Below are 9,809 nucleotides of genomic sequence, written 5' to 3' on the forward strand. Positions count from 1 at the left end.
GATTTAACTGTCAAACTCGCCGAAGATGAAAAAAATTGTATGCCTTCAGGAATAACAATATCTGAATCATAGAGTGTACATCTGTCAGATATTCTTTCTCAAATGACCCGACTAATCCAAGTGCATCTCTGCTTACAAGTACAAAGCCAAGCCAAGTAAAAAGCCTATTAGGAAAAGAGAATACTTTTGCTGTCAAAAATTCATACTCCGCAAATCTCTTGGATTCAAGGCACGAAGTCATAAAAGTGAGATTCTACTTCCACTACCTTTGAAGGGATTATGAAACACGCAAGACCTCTCAAGATTTGATGTTGTGAAAGTTACTTTCAAAGGTGAGCGAGTGTAAGGCGCTCCTGCATCTGCCCAGGAATGCAGGTGGCCCCCGGTGGCAAGGAGTTAGCATAATATAGTCTCAGATTCCTTTTCTGTTTTACTTCAGACACCTCCAGCTTCTGTTTCATGTACAATTTTTACCTGTGTTTGTAAACGTACAAAATTAAGAAATAGCAAACACAGGGAAAAGTAGAGAATTATAAAATGTTAGAGCAAGAGACATTGTTTCAGCCAATGCAGTTTTAGCCCTCCTTCCATCCAAACATAAGGAGACTATGCATGAGGTTTACGGACGAGCTTAGCTCAGAGAATTCAGCGTCAGCAATCGCACTAGATTCTAGGTTCCACCCCTTGCAGAAACGTCCCCTGTGTCTTGTCACTCACAAACAAAACACTGTACATCTGAAATTGATAAATATTCTAAAAGTGCATCAGAAAAGAAACTTTGACAGCAAAAGCCAAAGAAGCAAGCTGATGAGGCCAGTTGGCAAAAGTTGCATTTATTTTTTTCTTCTTTTAAATTTTCTTCTGTTTCTCATAAGGTATACCTTTAGTAATACTGAAGGGAAGAGGTCAAAATTCAGAGTGTTTTACTGAGTGAAGCTAAGAGGCCCAGGGTGCATTCTACAATTCAGTTTGATCCTCAGAAAAGTACTAAAGCTTGGTCATGGTAACGAACATGAAATCTACTGAAAAGTAAATTCAACTGGAAAACCTACACGATCATAAACATCTTTAAATGTAACCACGCTTCTAAAGGTAACATACCAAATACGATAAGAGAAGCAAAGTTCACAACTCATGTTCTTAACTAGCAAACATTTTTTAAGACCTTTTCATCCGTTCTCACACGTCCCAAGATTGAAAAGACAGATTTGCTGTGCGGATGACTTGAACATTTCTGCGTGGTTTAGGTCCTCAGTGGAAAGTACCAAGGTGTACCTTTACAACGGAAAACACAGCATGGGGGGGGGTGTGTGGCACAGCTCTATAGCTAATTTGTCCAGCTACACGTTTAAACGGAGAAGTTCTATAAAAACTGGTCACGAAAGGGGCTCCTGGCTAAAAAGAAAAAGAAAAATGTAGATATATATCTTGCCGATGTCGTGGAACCAAGATAGCTCTGTAGCAAAAAGGGAATGCCTCCTTCCTGAGAGCTCCAAAGCAATGAGTATAAATAGCAGTACATTTTCCCGCTCCTACACCTTTTACCAAATGCCCGGTGAAGTTCCAGCCGAACGAGATAGCCATAAATCTGTTCTGGTTTTCATCTAAAATTAATGATGTATCTGTTTATTTTTCTGTTTATTTTTCAATAAGCTTCCTCATAAAGGTCCAATATGGGGGGACAGATTACTGAGGGCAAATTCTAACAATTCTGCATTCCTGTTTTCTGTTGCATAAATTCAGGTCACTGAAACACTCAAAGTAAGAGTGTTTTTCCTTAAGGTGAGAGTCTGGGAGCCGGCAGCCCAGAGAAAAACCCTGAACTCCACATGCCTCAAAGACCCTGTGTTCCTTCCATATATTCTGGATTTTATTGCTGTTGCATTAACTCTTAGTTGTAAAGTTTGTAGCGACTGGCGAGGCATGGATCCTTTGCTTATATGGACAAAAGGTGTGTGTCCAGAGGAGGGGATAAGTGTGGGGTGGTGCACCCCCGCATCCCACGCCTGTGTTCCAGTTCTGACCCCAGATGCTGATTACCAGGCCGTAGGAGATCATACCAGACAGTAGAACACCCCCTAAAAGGCTTCGAGGATTGGGAGCTGGTCCAACCTGGGTCCTGCCCCTTGGGCAGCTTTTGGTGAAGCGGAGAGTAAACACTCCAGGATTGCTTTTGAAAAATATATCAACTTTGCCAATCGAGCGAAGACTGCAAACAGCGCCAACCTCCCCAAAACTTTGGGAAGGTGCCCTGAGACTCTAGGGTGCAAAATAATGCATTGCCACGCAGACCGAAAGTTGGCTGCAGTTGAGTGGAGCTTTGGGGTTTGCAGAGCACTTGTATATTAGTTAGGAGATTTGATGAACCCACACGGGAGAATCCCCGTGAGGCTTTCCTCCCCCACCCACTCCCCGCACCCCTCATACAAAGCCTTAGCTGGTCCTCAGTGCGAAGCCACGCCCCTTCAGGCCAGCTGGACCCCCTTTGTCTGATCTGATTCTCAGCAACCTACTCAATCCTGATGATTGTTCGCAGCCTCTTGAGTTTTTACTCTGGGTCCCTGTCGCAGGTGGGGTTCTCCAGGCACAGACACGGAGACAGTTAGGTGTGAGAAAGGTTTATTAGGGAGCAACAGCAGTGAAAGGAAAAGGGGTAGACACAGGATGGAGGGGTGGGAGAAGTCATAGCATGACAGCATAGCCGATGGGCTTCTCCAAGTACAGAATGACCACCAGCTGTGTGGGCACCCCTCACATGGTGGCTTGCTTACTCATCGGCTGAGGGCCACCCAAGATGGGTCTGCCCCGCAGCTATGCCCCTGACTAGCTCTGTCAGGGCCTGGGTCACTGGCTGGGGCCACCCTGAGAATCGCATGCTGTCAGCTGTCAGGCCATCGCACTCCTCGCAGCCAGAGGGCTTCAGTGGGATCAAGGCAGGCAGCGCTTGGCCTATCTGCTTCAGCCCTCAGACCCTTGATAAGTGCTCTTCTTTCTAGAAAGTCACTTTTCACTGAGATTTGACAGAATCTTGCAGTAAACACAGATACAGAGCTAGACAGGGCAGGCTTTAGGTAACTGCCTCTTCCCAATAAAAAATTGAAGATCAGTAATGGGAAGTGACAGGTCCCCAGCCAGACAATGAGTAGGGGACAGATTCAGGATGAAACAGGACGAAGCAGCGGAAAGACTGCACACTTCCCTTCATAAAACAATATTGGCTGACTCTGATTAAGGCTGTTGGCAACATGCCTGGCTCCGGGCCACAAGCATCGTATGCGGCATGTCACTTACTCCTCATAGTTACAGTGAGACAGCATTGTACCCACCATTTTACTGACTGGAAGTCTGGCTCTTAGAGAAGGGAAGAGATTTGTCCCAAAGCACAGAGTCAGTAGCGGCAGAAGCAGGACTGAACGGGGTGTGATGCCAGGGCCGGCACTCTGGACCGCCATCTTGCCCTTCCTTGTCATGGCCGTCACAAAGGCGGACTCCTGCGTCTCAAATGTCAGCACCCAGCTCCTCTGACATTATTTCCGAAGTGCAGTCTTTTGGCTTCTGTCAAATGTAACATGTTGAGGGCTGTCAATTCGGAAAACTGTCCATAGCCTACAAATACTACATGAAGGAAAATGGCCATTTTCTGTTGTTAGGATGAGAACTCTAGTAAACACCCCTAAGGTTCCAGAAAAGGCACAATTTTACATCTTTCTACAAACAAACAAAAAATGATGAAAATAAGCAAACTATGTTAGAGATTTTTAAAGCACCAAACGCTGCTTGGTATGGGGTTTTGCCAGTTTCCCAGAATATGTTATCCTGAAAAAAATTGCAAAATACTCTTAGCTCTAAATATATGGGATTTTCCTCAACTTTTGCAACCAAGATTGACTTCTTAAGTTGAAAGCTTGACATGGCTGAGACCTTAATCAATAAGTATGGATTGAACATTAACAATTCTTCAAGTGTCACTTTTCACATCAACCGGGATACATAACAATAATCATCATATTTATTAAAAACTTTTAATAAAATCAACATGGGGGCAGAAATGATTGAGTGACTGCGCAGGTGCTGAGCCCATATCAGCCACTTTCACAGCAAGATCTGTATTTTCTTTCAAGCTTGGTTTCACAGAAAAACAAATAACAAGAAGGGAGCATTTGCCAACCATTTCTAAGAAATCAACTCAAACCATGAAAAATAGAGTGGACATTTCCGGGATTCATTTTATAAGCCCTATCAGAAGATTAAAGACTGGAAAGAAGTGACGATTATGGGGAAATATAAACTGTAGCATTATCAAAAAGGAATATCACTGCTTACTTTTAATTAAATCTAAACCACGCACTATTCTCTCTCATAAGGTTTTAAAGGATTAAGTATGTGTTTGAGGCTTCAAGAAATAATCGTGGTTGTTTAAAATTAAAAGAATTCTCTTTTTTGTTGTTTTCACTAACTTTATAATACAAAGTATTTATTTCTAAGAGTAAGAATTCACAAATTCCTTTCAGGGATCATTTCTGTCCACACATTTAATTCTCTTTAATTTGGTGAGACTAGACGTGGTGAAAACAGCCCTTCCTCCCAAAAATAGGCAAAAATCTGCAGGCGGACCGCACACCAAAACTACAGTAGCGCTCGACAATATTACGATACTATTAAAGCAAAGAATTCAATCGTGCCAAAGCAGCGAAAGCATTGTCTCTGAGATGCAGCCTAGATCCCTGGTGTCCCTGGGCTGTCCTCGGATGACCCCAGCACATACTCCTTTCTGTTGTAGGCATGATTCTAGTAAACTATGTCATCTGATCCCTACTTCATGACACTCGTCCAGCCCCTTCCCTTGCTGTCAAAGCCTCGGGTCCATCCCTGAGCACTTGACATTGGAGACTGGATAATCATTAATCCATGCTGTGCAGTGGGGTGTGAAACCCTTGAGGCTTGGACTTCTGTCAGATTTCTCTCTACATCACCTGCCCATGACTCTATCTCTTGCATGCATAGATTATCAAGGGTTCAATGCATATTTGCTGAGTGAGGGAGCAGGTGGGAGAGTAAATAGAAAATTGCTTTGAAAGTTGTGGTTAGGCGGGGGAGCCTGGGTGGCTCGTCAGTTAAGCCTCTGCCTTCGGCTGAGGTCATGATCCCAGCATCCTGGGATCGAGTCCCACATCGGGCTCCCCGCTCAGCTGGCAGTCTGCTTCTCCCTCTCCCTCTGCCATTCCCCCTCTGCTCTCACTCTCTCTCTCCCTGTCTTGCTCTCTCGCAAATAAATAAATAATCTTAAAAAAAAAAAAAAAAAAAAACCAACCCAGCGGGAAGGAGATCATGGAGTTGTCAGGAAATGAAAAAGGAAAAGGAAAGCCATTGAAAACACACACAGAAACTGCCAAAGGTGTCGTGGGAGAGACAGCAAGGGGTTGGCAGCACCAGGACTCACCATCTACCTGTTCTGAGACAATCACGAAGCTTCTCGGGGGCTCTTTTCCTCACCTATAGAGTTAGGATTCTAATGTCTACCTTGCTGGGTCATTATAGGAGTTAAAAATATCTTGAATAAAACAACCAGGGTACGTTCTCATGGATATGTGCTTGGCTGGCTTTAATTTTTTTTTAACGTAACTTTAGTCTTTTCTTTAAAAAGAAACATGTCTATTTAGAGATTTCAAAAACAGGTAATTATAAACCAAAAAGCAAATCCATAACCCATTCATAATCCAACACAGAGAGACAAGTGAGCATTTTGGCATTTTTCCTTCTAGTTCTGTGTTCTTTCCTTGTCTCCTATCTGTTTATAATCATCTAAATAGGGTTATGATGTATCCTAACCTTTTCTGACCCAGCAGCATATATTTTGAACATCTTTTCACGTTATTACGTGATCTTCTCCATCATTATTGTTTAAGGATGCGCTCCATTACATTGTTGTGATAGAATTTAGCTAAATAACTTCCTGTCTGGGAACACCAGTGTAGGTCATTTTTACTTTTCAATTTTCATAAATAAAGCTGAGATAACTACTCTCATAGGTAGTAGTGTTATTTTTAAATCATCATTGGCTTTAGGTAGATAGCATTTTGTGTTAGGTAGATAGCAAAGTCACTGAAGGTGTCCCCATTATATATTTAGTATAAAGGTCATGCACGTCAAAACAACCTGGATTTATAAACATTTATTTGGTTTACTCCTTTCCTCCTTTTCAAGGCACTAGAGAGCCAAAGATGAATAATTTAGTCAATCCTCACATTGCACGCTTTGGTCATTTGAGGGAAAGCATACACTTCATAGAACTTTCTACTTAAAAATATGGAAAGGATGAAAATCACATGTTCTTTGATCCTGGCAGGACAAAAGGAGACATCATAGTACCTACGAACATTCAACATGGTAGGGGGTGGTACTGGCGTTAAAAGAAATCATCATGATCTAATGCTATGGTGAGTAAAGATCTGGAGGATTCTACCTTGAACAAATTGTATCGCTCCCTGCAATTGTGCTTGACTTTCATTGTATCTGGTTGATAGCCTTGTTTGGTCTTCCTGGACCAGACGTCCCACAATCAGATTGTCCTAACTTCCCACGTCTTTCAACTTGAGTTTCGTGCCTCCATGATTAACATTTCTCACTTTCATTTTTTAAGAATAATTTTAGCTATTTATTTGCATATAAATAACAGTTGAAAGGAGTATTTCGGACACTCCACATGTTTTCTGTAAAAAGATTTTTTTTTTCAAGATTCAACAAAACAAATTGCCAATCTGTGCTCGCCAGACGTGCATAACTTTATTCAGGGAAGAATTTGCATATGGCACACTTTGTGCCTAAGTAAAACCAAGATCTGTGGTACCTACCACAGACTGTGAGGATACAAACAATGGCAGGCATCACATGATTCATTCACTCTGAAACATCTTTCTCCTTGTCTTTTAATGCTTTAGGAGACTAGGAGTGTATTCCTTTCCAGATCCTATCTACCAGCTATAGGAGAGGCCATATCCTTGAAAGAAGACTGGGAGCATATGGAAATCAGCTTTGTGTACATTTCTAGAATATTAAAGTTGGATGCAGCCAATGGATTTTTCCTTAAATTCAGGTAAAATGTTATGCAAATAGAGCTTTGAGACAAGTCTGAGAATGTTTGGCCACCATAATCCCCACCAGATTACCCTTCCTGAGGGGCGCCTGGGTGGCACAGCGGTTAAGCATCTGCCTTCGGCTCAGGGCGTGATCCCGGCGTTATAGGATTGAGCCCCACATCAGGCTCTTCCACTATGAGCCTGTTTCTTCCTCTCCCACTCCCCCTGCTTGTGTTCCCTCTCTCGCTGGCTGTCGCTATCTCTGTCGAATAAATAAATAAAATCTTTAAAAAAAAAAAAAGATTACCCTTCCTGAGAGTCTTAAATAGACAGCAGATGACAGGAGAAATAATGAACAAAACTAAAGAGAGGTCAATAGAGATTATCCAACCTGAAAAATAGAAAGTCAAAAAGAGAGAAAGAAAAAAGAATGATAGAGTGATCTTGTGTGAAGCTCAAGTCACCATTTCTAACAAGCTCCCCGGGGAGATTGACGCTGCTGGCCACTCTGAGTATTTGGGCTCTAAGTTCAATTTACTTTTGGACTACCTGTTTTGCTTGTTTGTTTGTTTGGTTTTGTTTGTTTTTTTATGTGCAAGTAAATAAATAATGCAAAACATGGCAAAGGAAATATATCCAAATTCTTAAGGAGTTCGAACTATTTTCAAATATTTCGAGAGCATCCATGTATATTCTAACAATAGTGTTGAGTGTAATTTTTAAACAATTTTAAAAAACATATTTAGTGGAATTTCTCTTTGGTTAAAGGGACAAATACATTGCATTCTGCTGTAACAGTAAATTTCTCTTTCAATACATTTATAATTGACATCTTTCCGAATTCAGCCTGACTTTCCCATCTTAATCTGAACAGCCGATGTCTTATTGTGCTTTTAATTGGGTTCATCTCAGCTTCCTCTTCTTACAAGGTGAATTAATCAGCCCCATTGAGATAACAGTGATCAAAATTCCATGACACCTGCAAATGAGCATTCAGCACCAGCCAAAGGATGTCATAAATATAATGGATCGTTACCCATAAACAAGAGCTCACTTAGTCACTTTGACCAATGCCGTGTGCTGACTTGGACTTGTCTAATGCAGAGAGGCAGAAGGCAAGCATGAAGGAGGTCATCCACAAAGATTACTATCAGCAGCTTGCCTGCCAAGAAATAAACTCATTGAAAATTAACTAACTCTCTCCTTCTGATTTATTACCTATTCTACTAATGCACAATGCATTAGCCCCAAGGCTCTTGGATCAATAGTTCAGTTGTATAGATTATAAAACATTTTGTGTATTCTTTTTCTGGTCAACATTTTATTTCTAGGATTGCAGTCAGAGTGACTTCAACTTAGAAGAGATTTGGCCTTTGAATCAGAAACATTTGTCCAAAATGTAGCACATAAAATTTGACACATCAAATATCTCTTAGAGTAGTTTGCCTTGGGCGATAGCAGATTGTGCAGAATGTGTTAATGTGGTTTCTACCTACCCTGAAAAGGCTTTGGTGATGAATCTATGCCCAACCAAAGAGGGCCTTGGTCTTTCTTCCTTTAATAATTCATTATGTCAAAATACTCCAGCCAAATTGTGTGGGACGAAAATAAAAATAGAATAATAACATGAAAACAGAGAGTGCTTTCTACTCTTTGTTATTAAGCCTAGTTGAAAGTTTATAGAATAGAAAGGATTGAAATTTCATGTCTATACCATGGAAATAAGAAAATTAACATTTCCTAGTACTCCTTGTATGCATTTTAACATGACATTTCTTTTGTATTATTAAGACAATGAACTACCCTGTCTATTTCAGCCTGTCATGGAGGTCAAATGCAATGATAGATGGAAAGGTGCTTTGTAAATTCTAAGTGTACACACCAAGATTATTATTAGAGCATAGTAGACTATAAACAGGGAAATCCAAAGAAAAACACTTTAATCATTCTTGATAATTCAAGATTAGTGTATGTAAACCAAACTTAAAGAGAATAGAAAGCCCTCCTCTTTCAAAGTCTTTCTTTCAATGTTTTAATTGAGTTAATTACATTAAATAAATTTAATTGGATGCAAGGCTTATTTCAAATAAACACACTATATACCTGCTAAAGATAAAATCTGGTTATATTTCAATGGAATGAATGCTGGGATGATGTTCAGAAAACAGTAGATTGATATAGCCAAAGTGAGCCTCAATTGAATTCTAAGAATTTTCAATCAATAAAAAAATAACGAAAAATCATCTGTAATCATTACTATGATTCACAGGATCTGTGTAACAAAAATGAATTAGAAACCCAAGAAAAATCTAATTATTCCTGGAATCGAGATAAAAAGGCATTTCTTTTTTTTTTTTTTTTAAAGATTTTTTTTATTCATTCGACAGAGATAGAGACAGCCAGCGAGAGAGGGAACACAAGCAGGGGGAGTGGGAGAGGAAGAAGCAGGCTCATAGCGGAGGAGCCTGATGTGGGGCTCGATCCCACAATGCTGGGATCACGCCCTGAGCAGAAGGCAGACGCTTAACTGCTGTGCCACCCAGACGCCCCGAAAGGCATTTCTTACATGGGTTTTAAAGAAGCTTTTAGGAGCAATTTCTTCAATAATATGTTTACATTAAATCCAACAGTTTTTCATAGGGATATTTCCTACAATGTCCCTCAAATATTGAAACATGATACAGTAAAAGCAATCATTTTTTTCTTTTTGTGATGGGAAGAAGTGATGGGCAG

The sequence above is a fragment of the Ursus americanus genome, chromosome 28, assembly GCF_024610735.1.
Source record: "Ursus americanus isolate L20-20 chromosome 28, mUrsAme1.1.p, whole genome shotgun sequence".
NCBI classification, from domain to species: Eukaryota; Metazoa; Chordata; class Mammalia; order Carnivora; family Ursidae; genus Ursus; species Ursus americanus.